General features: G+C 44.5%; 3 long non-coding RNA genes across 4 annotated transcripts in view; 2 read left to right on the top strand and 1 right to left on the bottom strand.

Annotated features, from left to right (window-relative positions):
* Positions 1-18,797, top strand: part of LOC117197084 (uncharacterized) — a 149,462-nt gene that overhangs the window by 93,980 nt on the left and 36,685 nt on the right. The window lies entirely within an intron of this gene.
* Positions 141-7,833, bottom strand: LOC125965520 (uncharacterized). 2 transcript variants are annotated; one of them, XR_007479501.1, is made up of 2 exons: positions 7,695-7,833; positions 141-379 (listed from the first exon to the last, which is right to left on the bottom strand). It is a non-coding gene; the product is annotated as an uncharacterized LOC125965520 (long non-coding RNA). The 2 variants fall into 2 exon arrangements; XR_007479500.1 differs by lacking the exon at positions 141-379 and adding an exon at positions 4,353-4,603 and having other exon boundaries at positions 7,695-7,817.
* LOC125965517 (uncharacterized) overlaps positions 373-18,797 on the top strand; it is a 31,213-nt gene continuing 12,788 nt past the window's right edge. Inside the window, exon 1 of the long non-coding RNA XR_007479491.1 lies at positions 373-2,832. This is a non-coding gene — a long non-coding RNA (uncharacterized LOC125965517). The remainder of the gene's footprint in view (positions 2,833-18,797) is intronic.

The raw sequence follows: 18,797 nt of genomic DNA on the forward strand, positions 1-18,797 counted from the left end.
TGCTATATTTAGCTGTTAAAAAGAGTTCTCTCTGATCTCTTTTTTGGGAACGGTCCTCTGCCCCAGCTTCTCTGTTACCCACTCTGCAGGGTGTGACAGCTGAGGCTGGTCACGTGGAAAAACAAAACAGGCTTCTCGCGTTGGGGAGAGTGATCGTATTTTATGCGGTGGGAAAAGTAAGGAGGAAGATAGGTTCTTTGAGCTACAAGAAGAGCCTGAGGGAATGTCCAGTCGAGTGGTTTTCAGCTTTCCTGTAGCCCTTGGTCCTCCAACATGAGGGCGGATGCTCAGGGCAGGTGAGGCCTTGGGAGCCCCTGCTCACGTGGTCACTCTGTCCTCTCTGGCCATGATGATCGACGACGAGGCCCAGCCTTGAAACCTGCTCCAAAGTGAGCACATCTATTTGATTTCGTCTCGTTTTTATTTATTTATTTTTTTGTGCAAGTATAAACACATTTATTTATTTTTGGTTTTATCAAGGTCATAGTCATTCTATATAAACTCTTGTATTTGTTGGTTTTTTTTAGCATCTTTATTGGAGTATAATTGCTTTACGATGGTTCGTCTCATGTTTAAAGAAGTCATTTCTGCACCTTTTTACAATTCATGTAATAGATTGATATGGTCAAATATATGCATATAAGTAATTTATAAATCGGTAAATATACATCTTCAGGGTATAGGTATATTCAAAGATTTTCCTGGAGGAGGGATAGACAGTTCAAATGTTTGGAGGCCACCGTGTCCGTGGACACGTGCGGACAGCACGGCCCACTACACTAACACCCTGCTTTTGCCCCAAGGAGGCGGGAGATGCGGGGCCTTGCAGACAGGTGGCTGCTGTTCAGACGGGTGGGCGCCCAGGATGCCACCTCGCACACCAGGGCCTGCGCATCACAGCAGGCTGCCTCTAGGCCCCGAGCTTGCACAGCTGACAACTAAAGTGTCAGGGCCCCTCAGGAGAGCTTCGGTGGGTACAAGCCCCCAGAGTGAGGCTTCACAGCCCAGTCCATCCTCATCTGGCTTTGCTTCTTCCTCCAGAGAAGGTAATCAACCTCCTGCACAAACGTCTTTTCTTTTTTTCTCCCTACAAATAGATCCATCGAGATCAAACTTCAAAAAAAAAGAGCTAGTTTGCCTTCACATAAGGAAGAAGAAAGAATGACCAAAAGTAGAATTTGGGTGTGTCTTCTGTCTGTGACCAGGCTTCCCTGGTCTGGGGTTTGAGCCTCGTCTTAGACGCTGGTGAGAGCTGGATGGAACCCCCTTGTGAAGAAAGGCTTACGGGAAGGGGGGGACCACAGGACACCTGTTGGGGTTTTGACCAGATGCTTCAGATGTGGATCAACTGAGGGGAACTGACGTCTTGACAATATTGAGTCTTCCAGCTCACGAGCAAGGTGTGTCTCTGCACTAATACAGGACTTGAATTTCCTCAGCAAAGTAGTGTGGGTCTTACGTACCTGTGTCAGACTTAGTTGTGAGTTTGATGCCATTGCAAATGGTGATGTGTTTTTAGTTAAAATCTCCAACTGTTCCTCATTCGTTGCAGTGCAGTCACCTCCCTGTGTCCGCGGGTGATGCGTTCCAGGGCCCCTGAGGGCACCCAAATCCAAGGACGCTCAAATTTCTCTATCAAATGTTTGCGTATAACCTACACACATCCTCCCATAGACTTTAAATCATCTCTAGATTGCTTGTAATGCCTGCTACAATGTAAATGTTATATAAATACTTGTAAATACAATGCTACGTATATAGGTCCCAGGATGTGGAAAATTCAAGTTTTGCTTTTGGGAACTTTCTGAAATTAAATATATGTATTTGATCTGTGGTTGGTTGGATCTGAGGGTGCTGGACATGCAGATATGAAAGGTTGACTGTGTATAGAAATGCATTTGATATTTCATACTGACCTTGTACCCTGCACCCCTACTTTTACTTGTTAATTCTTGAATCTTTTTACTTAGAGTTCACTAGATTTTCTGCGTAGGTGATTATGTTGTCTGCAAATAAGACAGGTTTAGTTCTTCCTTTCTCATCTGGGGCCATTTGATTTCTTTTTCTTTCCCTGATGGGTTGCTGGGACCCCCCCCATTACAATAGTGAGTACAAGTGGTGAAAGTCATGTCCTTGTCTTATTCTTGATCTCAGGAATACAACTGTCAGCATTTCACCGTTATGTGCACTTTATCAGAGTGAAGAAATTTCTCTCCTATTCCCAGTTTACTGTGAAGCTGTATTTTGTAAAATACTTCTGTGTCCATTGAGATCATCGTGTGGTTTTTCTTTTTAGTTTATTGTAATATGGTAAAATACATCGATTGATTTTTGAATATTAAACCAACCTTGCATTCCTGGGTTAAGCCTCACTTAGTCATAATGTATGTGTATGTATATGCATATATAAAAACATAGATGTAAATATTCTAGACAAAATGTCAGCCAATCAAATACAATATACACATAATATTGGAGAGCACACATATTATTATATATTGGATTTGATTTGCTCAGATTTTATTTAGAACATTTACATCTATATTCATGAGAGATATTGGTATATTTCTTTTTCTTTTGTTTTTTTTGCGGTACGCGGGCCTCTCACTGTTGTGGCCTCTCCCGTTGTGGAGCACAGGCTCCGGACGTGCAGGCTCAGCGGCCATGGCTCACGGGCCCAGCCGCTCCCCGGCATGTGGGATCTTCCTGGACCGGGGCACGAACCCGTGTCCCCTGCGTCGGCAGGCGGACTCCCAACCACTGCGCCACCAGGGAAGCCCTCTTGTAATGTTTTTACATAGTTTTGATATCAGGATAACACTAGCCTCAAAGGTGAGTAACTATGTAGTCCTTTTAAATTTTTCTGGAAGAGTTTGCACAGAGTTGGTAATATTTCTTTCTTAAATGTTTGCTAGACTTCCCCTCTGAAGCCATCTAGGCCTGAAGTTTCCTTTTTTTAACTACAAATTAAATTTATTTAATAGATATAGAGCTGTTCGGGTTATGAATTTCTTAAATGAGAGGTGGATTATCTCTTTCAAGGAATTAGTCCACTTCATCCAAGTTGTCAATTTTATATGCATAAAGTGTTCATAATATTCCCCTATAATTTTTTATTATCTGTAGAATCTGCTGTGATGTCACTAGCTTCACTCCTGATACTGGTGTTTGTTTCTTCTTTCTTTTCTTTCTTATTCATCTGGCTAGAAGCTTATCAATTTTGTCGATCTTCTCAAACAAGAAGTTTAGTTTCACTGATCTTGTCTCTTGGTTTTCTGTTTTTACTGCACTGAACGTTCCCTTTGATCTTTATTATTTCCTTCCTTCTGCTTGATTTGTCTTCAATTTGTTCTTCATTTTCTAGTTTCTTGAGGTGAACACTGAGGTCACTGATTTGAGGCGTTTCTTCTTGTCTGATATAGGTGTTTAATACTAGAATTTTCCCCATAAGTTCTGCTACAGCAGCATTCCACAAATTCTGATATGTTGTGTTGTTATTTTAATTTCATTCAACTTCCTTTTTTTCTCACCTACCTAAATCTGGAAAGTGCCCAGCCTAATTTATAACACAGGTTTTGTGCTCAACAAATGTTAATTCCCTTGCATCTCATATATCATTTGAATGTTCCCCAGTAGACACTTAAGAAATCCTCATTAAATGAGTATATAATAACAGATAACATTTATAGAATACTTACCACATGCTAGGTACTAAGGTACGTTCTTTTCAAATTATCTCGTCTTATCCTTACTACAGTTTTATTAGGCAGGTACTACTATTGTTCCCATTTTGTGGATGAGGAAGCTGATGCCGACAGGTTACATAAGTTGCCTTAGGTCCCAGAGCCAGAAAGGGGAGAACCGGAGCCTGTGTGTGTCCATGGCATAGCCCCTCCCCACGTCCATCCCAGGAGAGGCTCCCACCTCACCTGCTTCCTAGCAGTCACTAAACTCAGTGTTTGAGGCCCATTTTGTGGTCAGAACTGTAGCTGGGAATTAACAGACACAGGTCTTTTACCTACAAGGTTAGAGTCCAAGTGTGAAAAAAAACAACAAAAAAGCAACATGAGTAGCAGTCAGAGCTCAGAATGATGTGGGATAGACTCTAAAGGGAATGGAAATTTAGGGAAAGCAGAGAGCGACAAAACAGGGGCAGTTAAAGAGAGAAGACTTCCCAGAAGAAGGGGACCCCACGGACTCTGAACGACGGGTAAGATGTGAACATCCCCATAGGTTCCCCCAAAGTGTGGCCTGAGCGTGGGAGTGAGGGAGGGCAGAGGGTGAGCTGGAGGGCTGAGGCCACAGAGGTCGGCCCCCAAGGCCCCAGTAAAGAAGACGGATTTTATCCCAGGTGTGTTTGGAAGCTATGGGCAGGTTTTAATAGTAGGTAACATGATCCTGTCAACATTTTAAGGTCACCTGGCTGGAGATTGGGGGTGTGGGGCAGAAAGAACAGTTAGGGGACGAGCCCTCCTGAGACACGCAGTGGGACCGCTGCTCCGTGGGGCTCCGTGGGGTTGCAGGTCAGGCATTTGGAGTGGACCAGGCAGCTCTGTGTGATGTCCCCTGTGTGCCAGCTCCAGGTCAGGCATAGGGTGGGTTTCTGAGAGGGAGACAAAGGATGTCAGTGCGGCATTTGCGGGAGGTCGGTTACAACGATGGTCGTGCATGTGGTTAGACCAGTATGGAAGCACAGCTGGAGGGGCTGATGGAGAGGAAACGGGTACCATCGTTGGACCGAAGTGTGGATCCCGACAAAGAATCAAGACCAAGGGCAAACCTGAGCGAGTGAGTTTAAGAGGAGACGGTGGTGGGGAGAGTGTGGCGTGGCTGAAGTTTCAGAAATGGGAGCTAAGTTTCAATGAAAGTGCTGCAAACTTTATATACATGTTTTTCATATACACAAAGCCTTTTTCAGGACCCCAACTTCCCCTCCAGCTATGACCTTACATGCCTTCCGTTTACCATCAACCTTCAAATTGCTCTTCTTGATGACGCCAGTGACCCCCACAGAGTGACTTGAAGATGCAAATGTCATCATTTCACACCATCAAAGGATAATGAACTCCCTTGTTAGGAGGTCAACATATTTTCCAATTTCCCTTTACGGTTCTTCTTTGGCCCATATATTACTTAGAAGTGCGTTATTTAGTTTCTAAGTATTTGAGGATCTTCCAGATATCTTTCTGCTGGTGATTCCTAACTTAATCCCATCGGGATCAGAGAACATAATTTGTACAACCAGAAGGCTTTTAAATTTATTAAGGTTTGTTTTGTGACCCAGAATATGCCTGATCTTGGAAAGGGTGCTTGAACAGGACATATATTCTGCTATCCCGGGTGGAAGGTTCTGTCGATGTCACTTAGGTCAGTTTGGTTGATATTTTTTGGCTCAAGTCTTATTTATTTTTGCTGATTTCCTGTCTACTTGTTTTACCAATTTTCGAAAAGAAGTTTTAGGAATCTCCAGTTGTAATTGTGAACTCATTTATTTTTCATTGCAGTTCTATCATTTTTCACTCCCTATATTTGAAACCCTGTTATTAAGGGACTACACCTTTAGGATTGCTGGACCCCTTTATCACTGCAAAATGACCTGATTGCTCTGGGGATGTCCTTTGCTTTGAAGTCTACTCTTGTCTGACATTAAAGTCGTCACCGCAGCTTCTCTGACTAGTGTTAGCACCTCTGTTTCCTTCCTTTTACTTCTAACCAACTATCAGGTGATGCTTTGTGGGGTTGCAAAGCAAACAGACTGTAAATGGCCAAAAAGCTGCTTCCTTGGGCTATTTTTAAAATAATTGGATGTGTAAAAATTTGAGTTTGGTGTCGGCAGGCTCTTGAGCTAATGGGTCTTGTGCAGTGAAGAAATAAGGCAGGAGCTGACCTGCAGAGGCCGTGTTAGGCACATTTGTATCATCTGTCAATAGTCGGAGAGTTAAATGAATTTCTCAAGTACGAAAAGTAATAGGTTTAAAATTATCAGAAACTCTACGGATAGCACAAGTCATACCCATACATCACATAGTTTGTTTTACCTTCAAATTTTAGTTCCTAGGTTGATTGCATTTATACATCAAAAATCAACTTGACCCTTATCAGTCCTATGAAGATTTTGTTCCTGTTAGAAGCCATATAATTTAGAGCAGGCTGGAGTTGGGGCAGGAAACTCAGAAACTCAGAAAATGGAAATAAGGCCCACTCACAATTCTCAGGATTCACCAGCCCAAACAGAAGCATCAGCTAAAAGTGTTTATTAAAACTCTGTGGGCCTCCATCTTTAGGAGATGCCATTTATTCTTCCCACAAATATGTGTGATGCCAGGTGGACAGAACAGATGCGGTCCCCCCACCTCAAGAACCTCTGGGGAAGGAAGACCCCCACCCAGAACACAGTGATGGAAGGTGCTGATAGTGGATGGGGGGACTCACGGCTTGGTGAGACCCCCGGCAGAAGAAGTTAACAGGTTAGCGACACGGTAAGGTGTGTATTCAAGCAGTGGAAGTGACTGATCAAATCTGGTTTTCAGGCCATGACCCTCTCTTTGGTGTAACAAGGTCGGCATTGTAGTGTGTTGGGTTTTACAGTTCAAAGCGATGACCACTTAGCTGTATGGTGCTTCAGAAGATATCTCTCCTGATTCCAAGTAGCCCTTTTCTAACAAATGTTTTCAAGTCTGGGAATGTATTGAGTCCATGATCACTTCACCTTTCCTCCCTAACACGGCCTCCTCTGTTGGGTACTTCCAGCACTTGACAGGACAGGACTGAAATGCTATGCTTAACTCACTAAAGCTAACTAAAAGTTTGCACACAGCCCTACAACGTACAACTTCTTAAGTTTCCAGTTTTGGGTCATTTACAATGAATTACTCTCCTGTGTTACAAATTCTGTAATCTCAGATCTGAGTATACCAAGGGTGAGTGATACCAGGATTTAAAATAGACCCGCCAGGAGTCACTGGAATTCTTGAAGCTGCACTGGGTAACGTCTCACTGAAGGATTTTTGCAATTCACTCGATCTTACAAGGAAGTAGCTATTTTAAAAAATTCCATCCACTGTATGTAAAGCAGGTCATATGATGTAAGATAATCACCAAATGCCACAGCGCGTTACAGAGCCTGCGTCCAGCTCAGCCAGGTTCCAGCTGCTGTGTTTACCCAGCAGAAGTGCCTCGGAGCCTCTGCTCAGATACCTACTTGTAAGTGTCTGCACAGACCCGCTCACGCCCACCTCAAGGCGCATTTGGGCCTGTCCAAATGGCAGGCATTGCCTTTCTTTAAGTGTATGCGTGTGGGTTGAAACACATTAATCACTTTTCAAAATCCTTCAAGTATTTGTGCGGTAATTTCAATAAACTAGATTTCAAAGCAGGTGGGCACGCTGCCAGCAGGCGGACGAGCCCAGGGGTGGGATTCTGGCATTTCTTGTTCAATGCTACGTGCCATTAAGGAAAAGCGTTTGAAACAAGGAGGGAGAGTCCAATTATGCCGTGGAGAGGCATGTGTGTGTGTTAATGTCCTGTCTTTACAGCAATTTACGGTTTGTGCTAAGCCATAAATATTGATAATTTTAGCTCAGACCCTTCCCCCCTGCATCACTCTATGTGTTTTCTCTGGTTCCTGGGCTCCCTTCCGGGACAGCCCGGGCAGAGGCGGCACCCCCGTCGCCCCCCCGCTTGCGCTTGCTTACCGACAGGACCCAGGCTGCTTGCAGTTAATCCTGGCGCCCGCCAGCTCGAATGGACTCGTCACTATCAATAAGTCAGAGGCCTGACCTACTATGAGTTGGCGCTGGCAGTGCCGCTGGGCAAGATCACACGTCCCCGACGCCACGCTGACCCCTCCCTGCAGAAAGGGACCTGCTGCCAAAGCCCGGGAGGGGAGAAGGTAGCGCCTCTGACTCGCTCTCCAGGCCACGCATGGCCTGGGCGGTCGCCCCTGTCTGCAAAACACAGCACGTTTTTCAAATTCCTGTGAATAATGGTGATAATAATAGACACTTTGTGAGAGGTGGGGAGACCGGGGTCCATAGTCTCAGTACGGAGCTCTGGGGGATCCACGTTGGTGGCGATGACTTAGGGCTGCCCGTCAGTGTAGGTGATTCCCAAGAGCCTGGGCCACACTCCACCTTCCGCGTTGCTGGTCTGTGTTGAAAGGCTGACTTCTGGTCTGTTGGGAAGGATCAAGCAGTGAGAATGGAGCCTCTTTGTTCTGGAGAAACGTCTGGGGAGCTGGTTCTGGTTTCTGTTTGTTTAGTAGATAGACATGCCTTTTCCAAGGAACACCGTCCGAGGCACTCATGTGATTGTGCAACTCTACAACCTCTGGTGCAAAATGACGATCTCCCTTGGTAAGGAAGAAGCCACCGAAGTTCCAGGGCTCATTCTATTATCTTGTGGGATAAACTGAAAGTTAAGAAAGCAAGATATAGGCTCTTTCTTAGATGCCATCTCAAATTCCTGCTTCCTTTACCTCCAAACCCCACCCCCCTGGGGCCGCATGGGTCCTAGGAGCATAGAAGGGAGGCCAGGGGAGAACAGGAGAAGCAGGCGGGAGGGACCGTCCAAGACCGGAGGAGCAGGAGAGGAGCTGAGGGCCTTTGCCCCTCCCATTCCAGCCCGGGAAGCCTGCTGGGCTCCCAGGCCGAGTCCCCCGCTCTCCGAGACCAGAGGCACCCCTGGGCCCCTTCTGTTGCCTTGAGCCTAAGCCACACCCTGCCCCCCCCGCCTCCCCCCCCCCCCCCCCGCCTTTTCCAGCCCTGTGGATCCCAAGCATAGGCCCTGCCCACCACCTAAACCCCACCCCTGCCTAAGCCGCGGCTCCCCCACAGGCAAGGTCTTTTCTGCCTTTTTTTTCCCCCTCTTCTTCTCCTCTTTTTTACTATTGTGGTTCTGTTTTACCTTCTAGCTGTGGTTTCATCTAAATTTTATTTTTATATTCTTTCTAACATATCTGTTAATTTCCTAGACTAATTATATTTTTTACTCTTTGTTATTGTTCTGATCCTTTTTCGCTTTTCTTTTTTTTTTTTTTACATCTTTATTGGAGTATAATTGCTTTACAGTGGTGTGTTAGTTTCTGCTTTATAACAAAGTGAATCAGTTATACATATACATATATCCCCATATCTCTTTCCTCTTGCATCTCCCTCCCTCCCACCCTCCCTTTCCCACCCCTCTAGGTGGTCACAAAGCACCAAGCTGATTTCCCTGTGCTATGCGGCTGCTTCCCACTAGCTATCTATTTTACGTTTGGTAGCGTATATATGTCCATGCCACTCTCTCACTTTGTCCCAGCTTACCCTTCCCCCTCCCCATATACTCAAGTCCATGCTCTAGTAGGTCTGTGTCTTTATTCCCATCTTACCCCTAGGTTCTTCATGACCTTTTTTTCCCCTTAAATTCCATATATATGTGTTAGCATACGGTATTTGTTTTTCCCTTTCTGACTTACTTCACTCTGTATGACAGACTCTAGGTCCATCCACCTCACTACAAATAACTCAATTTCGTTTCTCTTTATGGCTGAGTAATATTCCACTGTATATATGTGCCACATCTTCTTTATCCATTCATCCGATGAGGGACACTTAGGCTGCTTCCATGTCTGGCTATTGTAAATAGAGCTGCAATGAACATTTTGGTACATGACTCTTTTTGAATTATGGTTTTCTCAGGGTATATGTCCACAGGTGGGATTGCTGGGTCATATGGTAGTTCTATTTGTAGTATTTTAAGGAACCTCCATACTGTTCTCCATAGTGGCTGTATCAATTTACTTTCCCACCAGCAGTGCAAGAGTGTTCCCTTTTCTCCACACCCTCTCCAGCATTTATTGTTTCTAGATTTTTTGATGATGGCCATTCTGACTGGTGTGAGATGATATCTCATTGTAGTTTTGATTTGCATTTCTCTAATGATTAATGATGTTGAGCATTCTTTCATGTGTCTGTTGGCAATCTGTATATCTTCTTTGGAGAAATGTCTATTTAGGTCTTCTGCCCATCTTTGGATTTGTTTGTTTGTTTTTTTGTTATTGAGCTACATGAGCTGCTTGTAAAGTTTGGAGATCAATCCTTTGTCAGTTGCTTCATTTGCAAATATTTTCTCCATTCTGAGGGCTGTCTATAAAAGGGGAAATTGACACAATATAGCAGAGGGAGTAACACAATCATAGTAGGGGACTTTAACACCCCACTTTCACCAATGAACAGATCATCCAAAATGAAAGTAAATAAGGAAACACAAGCTTTAAATGATACATTAAACAAGATGGACTTAATTGATATTTATAGGACATTCCACCCCAAAACAACAGAATACACATTTTTCTCAAGTGCTCATGGAACATTCTCCAGGATAGATCGTATCTTGGGTCACAAATCTAGCCTTAGTAAATTTAAGAAAATTGAAATCATATCAAGTATCTTTTCCGACCACAACACTATGAGACTAGATATCAATTACAGGAAAAGATCTGTAAAAAATACAAACACATGGAGGTTAAACAATACACTACTTAATAACCAAGTGATCACTGAAGAAATCAAAGGGGAAATCAAAAAATACCTAGAAACAAATGACAATGGAGACACGATGACGCAAAACCTATGGGATGCAGCAAAAGCAGTTCTAAGGGGGAAGTTTATAGCAATACAAGCCCATCTTAAGAAGCAGGAAACATCTTGAATAAACAACCTAAACTTGTACCTCAAGCAATTAGAGAAAGAATCACAAAAAAACCCCAAAGTTAGCAGAAGGAAAGAAATCATAAAGATAAGATCAGAAATAAATGAAAAAGAAATGAAGGAAACGATAGCAAAGATCAATAAAACTAAAATCTGATTCTTTGAGAAGGTAAACAAAATTGATAAACCATTAGCCAGACTCATCAAGAAAAAAAGGGAGAAGACTCAAATCAATAGAATTAGAAATGAAAAAGGAGAAGTAACAACTGACACTGCAGAAATACAAAAGATCATGAGAGATTACTACAAGCAACTCTAGGCCAATAAAACGGACAACCTGGAAGAAATGGACAAATTCTTAGAAATGCACAACCTGCCAAGACTGAACCAGGAAGAAATAGAAAATATGAACAGACCAATCACAAGCACTGAAATTGAAACTGTGATTAAAAATCTTCCAACAAACAAAAGCCCAGGACCAGATGGCTTCACAGGTGAATTCTATCAAACATTTAGAGAAGAGCTAACACCTATCCTTCTCAAACTCTTCCAAAATATAGCAGAGGGAGGAACACTCCCAAACTCATTCTACGAGGCCACCATCACCCTGATACCAAAACCAGACAAAGATGTCACAAAGAAAGAAAACTACAGACCAATATCACTGATGAACATAGATGCAAAAATCCTCAACAAAATACTAGCAAACAGAATCCAACAGCACATTAAAAGGATCATACACCATGATCAAGTGGGGTTTATCCCAGGAATGCAAGGATTCTTCAATATACTCAAATCAATCAACGTGATACACCATATTAACAAATTGAAGGAGAAAAACCATATGATCATCTCAATAGATGCAGAGAAAGCTTTCGAAAAAATTCAACACCCATTTATGATAAAAACCCTGCAGAAAGTAGGCATAGAGGGAACTTTCCTCAACATGATAAAGGCCATATATGACGAACCCACAGCCAACATCGTCCTCAATGGTGAAAAACTGAAAGCATTTCCACTAAGATCAGGAACAAGGCAAGGTTGCCCACTCTCACCACTATTATTCAACATAGTTTTGGAAGTTTTAGCTACAGCATTCAGAGAAGAAAAGGAAATAAAAGAAATCCAAATCAGAAAAGAAGAAGTAAAGCTGTCACTGTTTGCAGATGAGATGATACAATACATAGAGAATCCTAAAGATTCTACCAGAAAACTACTAGAGCTAATCAATGAATTTGGTAAAGTAGCAGGATACAATATTAATGAACAGAAATCTCTGGCATTCCTATACACTAATGATGAAAAATCTGAAAGTGAAATTAAGAAAACACTCCCACTTACCATTGTAACAAAAAGAATAAAATATCTAGGAATACAACTACCTAAGGAGACAAAAGACCTGTATGCAGAAAATTATAAGACACTGATGAAAGAAATTAAAGATGATACAACTAGATGGAGAGATATACCATGTTCTTGGATTGGAAGAATCAACATTGTGAAAATGACTCTACTACCCAAGACAATCTACAGATTCAATGCAATCCTTATCAAACTACCACTGACATTTTTCACAGAACTAGAACAAAAACTTTCACAATTTGTATGGAAACACAAAAGACCCTGAATAGCCAAAGCAATCTTGAGAACGAAAAATGGAGCTGGAAGAATCAGGCTCCCTGACTTCAGACTATACTACAAAGCTACAATAATCAAGACAATATGGCACTGGTACAAAAACAGAAATATAGATAAATGGAACAGGATAGGAAGCCCAGAGATAAACCCACACACATATGGTCACCTAATTTATGACAAAGGAGACAAGAATATACAATGGAGAAAAGACAGCCTCTTCAATAAGTGGTGCTGGGAGAACTGGACAGGTACATTTAAAAGTATGAGATTAGATCACTCCCTAACACCATACACAAAAATAAACTCAAAATGGATTAAAGACCTAAATGTAAGGCCAGACACTATCAAACTCTTAGAGGAAAACATAGGCAGAACACTCTATGACATAAATCACAGCAAGATCCTTTTTGACCCACCTCCTAGAGAAATGGAAATAAAAACAAAAATAAACAAATGGGACCTAATGATTCACTTTGTTATAAAGCAGAAACTAACACACCATTGTAAAGCAATTATACTCCAATAAGGATGTTAAAAAACAAAACAAAACACAAGACCCATATATATGCTGTCTACAAAAGACCCACTTCAGACCTAGGGACACATACACACTGAAAGTGAAAGGATGGAAAAAGATATTCCATGCAAATGGAAATCAAAAGAAAGCTGGAGTAACAATACTTGTATCAGATAAAATAGACTTTAAAATAAAGACTGTTACAAGAGATAAAGAAGGGCACTACATAATGATCAAGGGATCAATCCAAGAAGATACAGCAATTATAAATGTTTATGCACTCAACATAGGAGCACCTCAATACATAAGGCAAATGCTAACAATCATGAAAGGGGAAATTGACAGTAACACAATAATAGAAGGGGACTGTAACACTCCACTTACACCAGTGGACAGATCATCGAAACAGAAAATAAATAAGGAAACACAAGCTTTAAGTGACACAATAGACCAGAGAGATTTAATTGATATTTATAAGACATTCCATCCGAAAGTGGCCAAACACACTTTCTTCTCAAGTGCACATGGAACATTCTTCAGGAGAGGTCACATCTTGGGTCACAAATCAAGCCTTGGAAAATTTAAGAAAATTGAAATCATATCCAGCATCTTTTCTGACTGTAACGCTATGAGGTTGGAAATCAATCACAGGAAAAAAACTGTAAAAAACACAAGTACATGGAGGCTAAACAGTTGCTACTAAATAACCAAGAGATCACTGAAGAACTCAAAGAAGAAATTAAAAAGTACATAGAAACAAATGACAATGAAAACACGACGACCCAAAACCTGTGGGATGCAGAAAAAGCAGTTCTAAGAGGGAAGTTTGTAGCAATTGAATCTCACCTCAAGAAACAAGAAAAATCTCAAATAAACAATCTAACCTTACAGCTAAAGCAACTAGAGAAAGAAGAACAAAGAAAACTCAGTCAGTACAAGGAAAGAAGTCATAAAGATGAGAGCAGAAAAAAATGAAATAGAAATGAAGAAAACAATAGCAGAGATCAATAAAACTAAAAGTTGGTACTTTGAGAAGATAAACACGGGAAGTAGAAGTGGGGATGAACCTCGTTTGGGAACCAGCGTGGAGATGCCAAGCTCCGGGTGCTGAGTGGTTTTACTCAGCACAGAACTGGACTTCGCCGCCTTCAAGCCCTGAGGTCATCTGTGAGGTCTGTGCCTCACGCTCCCACACCCACCCCGTGCAGGACGCTTCCTTTCCTGCCCCTTGAATGTGGTGGATACCCAGGGCAGCGTCATTTTCCTGACTCCGAGTTAAGGAAGAAGCTTCCCAGGACTGGGGAATCAGGAGAGAACTGACTTGATTTGACGCTGTATTTTGGGCTAAAGGGCAGATGCTACGGGTGGGATGACAAAGGCCCCCCTGTGTGCCAGGAGGGCTGGTTTTCCTCCCAGACCTGCCGATCGTAGATGCTCACTCCCTTTAGGGATCAGTTTTCTCTCCCACAAAGTGTGCCAGCCGGACGGTCGCTATTTCTCCGTGAAAGACCAACAGGGCGCTTGTATCCTGAGAAAGAAAGAAACTGATTAAGCAGACAGGACTGTTTACATTTGACAGGAGTCAGCTCTTCTTCTCCTCACCCTAAACCCCATCTTTAATGTTTAAGCCCAAGGGATGAATCTCGAATTGCAAAAGCAGATATATATTTATTTGGGGTTCAGGTGAGACTATTTTAGAGGCCAGGCAGGTCTCATAGGCCCCTAGGGTGTCGGGTGCACACAGATGCAGACACACACACACACATCCCTGAGTCTAAGCCCAAGGTCCACGCTGAACACAGACATTCTTAGGTGGAGCATTAAGTCCCCTCTAAATTCTAAGTGTAAACTGCACTAAAAATTCGGCCTGCGATGATTCTGGCCCAGAGGCTGCAGCGTCCTACACGTAGGGCTGCTCCGTGAGCCCTCCCAGCCTTGCAGGCTGCTGGGTGCTATGCCTTCCGTGTCGGAGCTGGGAACGCCCCACTCGTGGTCTGTGCTCCTCTGGGGCACCCCTGGTGCCAGGACCTGTCAGTGAGCCAGGGAAAGTTGTTGAATCATGTCCATCTGAGACCAGCCGCCCAGCTGACCTGGAACACTGGGGAAGCGACCAGAACGATGAGGGAGCAGACGGGGCTGACCCGCAGGCAGGTGGCAGCCTCGCTGAACGGGTCTGGGAGGTGCCTTAGAGACACTGCGTGAGCAGGTCCCCAGAACTTGAGCCTGCTTTCTGGAGGCCGTCCCGCCGGGAGGGCTCACGTCTAGATCTGGGTGCACCTGTCTGTCCCCAGATATCCACATCCAGGTCCCTTCAGAGTCTCTCTGTTCCACAAGGGCTGCTCCCAGGATGACAGCCAGGAGCTGCAGGCCCCCCGGGTCGGTGCCTCCCCCGGCCTCAGTGAGCCCACCTCGGGGACATCGCAGGTGCAGGGGGGCCCACTCCCTGGGCCAGAGGCCGTGGGCCCTCCTCACCTGCCACAGTGTCTGACACGCTCTTTAGAACCTTTGTGTCACCAGCTTCCTATAAAGCTTGTCCTCTGATTTGCTGTTTTAGCAAAGAGTTCCCAGGGCTTTCTTTATGCAAGTGGCTAAAAGGGAAACCCAGGCTGAAGGAGGGTGCAGCCCCCACCCTGCCCAGGGGCTCCTGCCGGGGGCTGTCTGTGTTGGAGATGATGGCGGAGGGTCCCTGAGTCAGCAGGGCCTCCTTTCTCTGCTGGGAACCCAGCCCACTGCCGGGAGGTGAAGTTCCCAACACAACCTGCACAGCCCGGAGGGCCTTCTGGACGCGGGGGGCCGTCGGCTCTGATGAGGCAGTTGGGCCGACCACACCCCGGGGAGCCTGGCCCAGCCTCGCTGCGAAGACCTTTCTCCCACTCCGGCCACAGTTCTCCAGGTTCGTGGTACAGGCTTCAGATACTCTGTACAGAAAGGACTTCTAGGTTGTAAAAGTGACTGAGACGCGTTTCACACCCTCAGAAAACAAAAAAGTCTTGTGGTCGCCGTGTGCCCAACACTTAGCACACGGGGGCCGTCATCTGTGGGGCACGGGGAATCCACATTGCTAGGCCACGGGGAGCTAGATGCGGCACCCTGAGCTAAGCTTGAGTGGAGGGCCCTCAGCGACCCGGGTTGGGGTCTCCCCTCCCTGCCCCGCTCGTGCTGTCGCCTGGGAGAGAATGGTGCCCCCTTGACCAGCCGGAGGCCCCACGGGCAGCAACAGGGGTAAGTCCAGCTGTAGCTGTTGAGGCCGGTTAAGCCGGAGGCCAGTGTTCGGACGAGTCCAAGAACAGGACAGCATCTTCACCTCCTCCCAGGCACCCTTCATGCCGAGAAAGTACCCGCTTCTTACCTTCTGCGAGCTGACACCCCTTGGCCTAGAGGCCAGGCCTGGGCCACCCCCTTGGGCCCTCGGAGCTCTCGGCACCTCGGGGCCTTTGCAGTCGTGTTGGCGCTGATTCACATGACCTGGTGGTGGTGCGTTTTCGTGTGTGCAGGGGTGTGATGTGTGTGCATGCGTGCTCGCTGGTGTCTGTGTCTGTATCTCAGGAGGTGGGGACGTGAGCCTGGGCACCTCCCTTTACCTTTCTTTAGAGTCCTCCTCAGGGATCCTGCACCTTCCTCAGTCAAAGTGAGCTTTCGACAGAGACTCTGGCTTAGATCTAGATGGTTTCTTTGGACATTTCAACTTTCTGAGTCTGGTTCTAAAATAATAACTGAAATTTTAAAATACCATTGTTTCCCATTAAAACCTCAGGAAAGATGATTGGTCTCTGTGATTGTTACTGACGCGAAACAATGAATTAAATCAAAATCATCCCTTATTAGCGTCTTGCGTTTTCCCGTGTAGAGATGGTTTACTCAGACTGGGCTTTCCAGCTATTCAGTGTTAGGATGTGAAACTGGTAATTACGACTTTGGGAAAAGGAAGAGCTAAACCCACAGAAGAATGAGAAGAATCTGTTACGTGGAAAAATGTGATTATGAAAAAACAGTTGCCCTTTTTAGCCCCAGTGCTTGGATCTGAGGGCCGCCAGCTTCCGCCAGAGCCCCCGAGGCCGGGACGCTCTGTCCTTTATCCTTCATCCCCGGGGCTGGGCCAGGCTGCTGCAGCCCTGGTGGCCAGCGTTTACGTCCAGCACAGACTCTGGCTCCCCAGAGGTAGATTCTTGTCATCTGTGTCAGCAGACTGCCAGTTCACGAACGTGACCGTATTTTCCTGCGCCGTCATATCCATCGTCACCCGCGTCACCATCGAGGTGATTGTTATGAGCACAGGTTGACGGCCTTTTTCCCAGCGAGGACTGTGAGATTTTGGTGAGTCCGCGGTTCTCATGTGTGAGGACAGGCCTGACTCCTCATCTGTTTCTGATTCTCGTGGGTCTTAGGAGGCCAGGCGGGGCCCATCTGTAAAAGTGGAGAACCCTGTGAAACGCCCCGGGGCTCGCTTTCAAGGCGGCTCAGCTATTGACGATCCAATCAAATCATGCAGTCTCACTGGACATCTGTTAGTCCTCAGGAGGGCTTATTCTGTTTCTCCCAGCTTCAGTCACTGGGAAACCAGAGGACCCTAATGGGGGACAGGAAGTGCTCCAAACCGAGGGGAAGATACAGCGTTTGGGGAGTGTCCGCACTTCACTCACTCCTGGTCCATTTCTCTGTATCACAGGGGCCCTGGGCAACGTCCAGCTCACAGACCCATCAAATGGACGCTTCATAAAAGGCTTGAAAATAAACCCCCACTGAAAAGTAATGCAGACTCACTGTTGTAAAATTAAAAAAAAAAGAAAGTAATTAATCTCACCACCTAGAGATTATCAACCGTATCATTTGTGTGTATTTACATTCAATTTTTCATATATGTATTTTTATACAATTTAGTTTATGCTGTATTTTGAACCCCATTTAACATCCTAACAAACATTTTCCCGTACCAAAAAAGCTAATCTTAATGGCTGAATAATATTTTGCTATGTGGATGTTTCCTTAAGCTATCAAACCTAGGCTACATGTATCATTAGTGGTATGTAAGATCATTTCAGCTAGCATACAAATAAATATTTTTATTCTAATAGCAATGTTAATTAGCGTTCATTTGTTTCAGTGAGTTTCTTATATTAAGAAAAGATTTATCTTTAGAGAGCATAGACATTGAAGTACAATTTATTTTATAGCTGGCAGTGTTCCTCATGCCTTTCGCCTCTCATCAAGGGGTCATCACGGTAGGAGGTAAAATGTCAGTGGTCACTTGGGCTTGGAGTGAAGTCCAGAAATTCCGAACTGATACCTGATCATTAATTCCATATCTTTTTTTTTTAAATATGCTAATTCAAAATAAGACTGCTTGACTTCCAAGCTTACTCCTCCTTAAAAACTTCCTTTAGGGGCTTCCCTGGTGGTGCAGTGGTTGAGAGTCCGCCTGCCGATGCAGGGGACACGGGTTCGTGCCCCGGTCCGGGAAGATCCCACATGCCGCAGAGCGGCTGGGCCCGTGAGCCATGGCCGCTGAGCCTGCGCGTCCAGAGCCTGTGCTCCGCAACGGGAGAGGCCACAGCAGTGAGAGGCCCGCGTACCGCAAAAAAAAAAAAAAAAAAAACAACTTCCTTTAGTCTCTGATTAGCCCAGAACTACACTGGACTCTGAAGATTTTCTGAACTAAATGAGGCCCCTTTTCCAAACTAATCTCATCTAGATCTATAAGATAAACCACATCCAGAGAAATTTGTTAGTTTTCCAGTATGTCCCCAAATATTGGAACATTCACTAGGTTAATGATTGATTACCAGCGATCCAACTATTCTGTGAAGACAGCAACCTTATCTTTGGTACAATATGATAGTAGGTACATAGTTTCCAAATAGATACTTCTTGATCGATTCAACTTCAAAGTAGATTTAGAATTTCTGTTTGTTTGATGGGGATCATATGTTTTTATTCAAATTAACAAATGAATT

This window comes from Orcinus orca, chromosome 10, assembly GCF_937001465.1.
Source record: "Orcinus orca chromosome 10, mOrcOrc1.1, whole genome shotgun sequence".
Lineage (NCBI taxonomy): Eukaryota > Metazoa > Chordata > Mammalia > Artiodactyla > Delphinidae > Orcinus > Orcinus orca.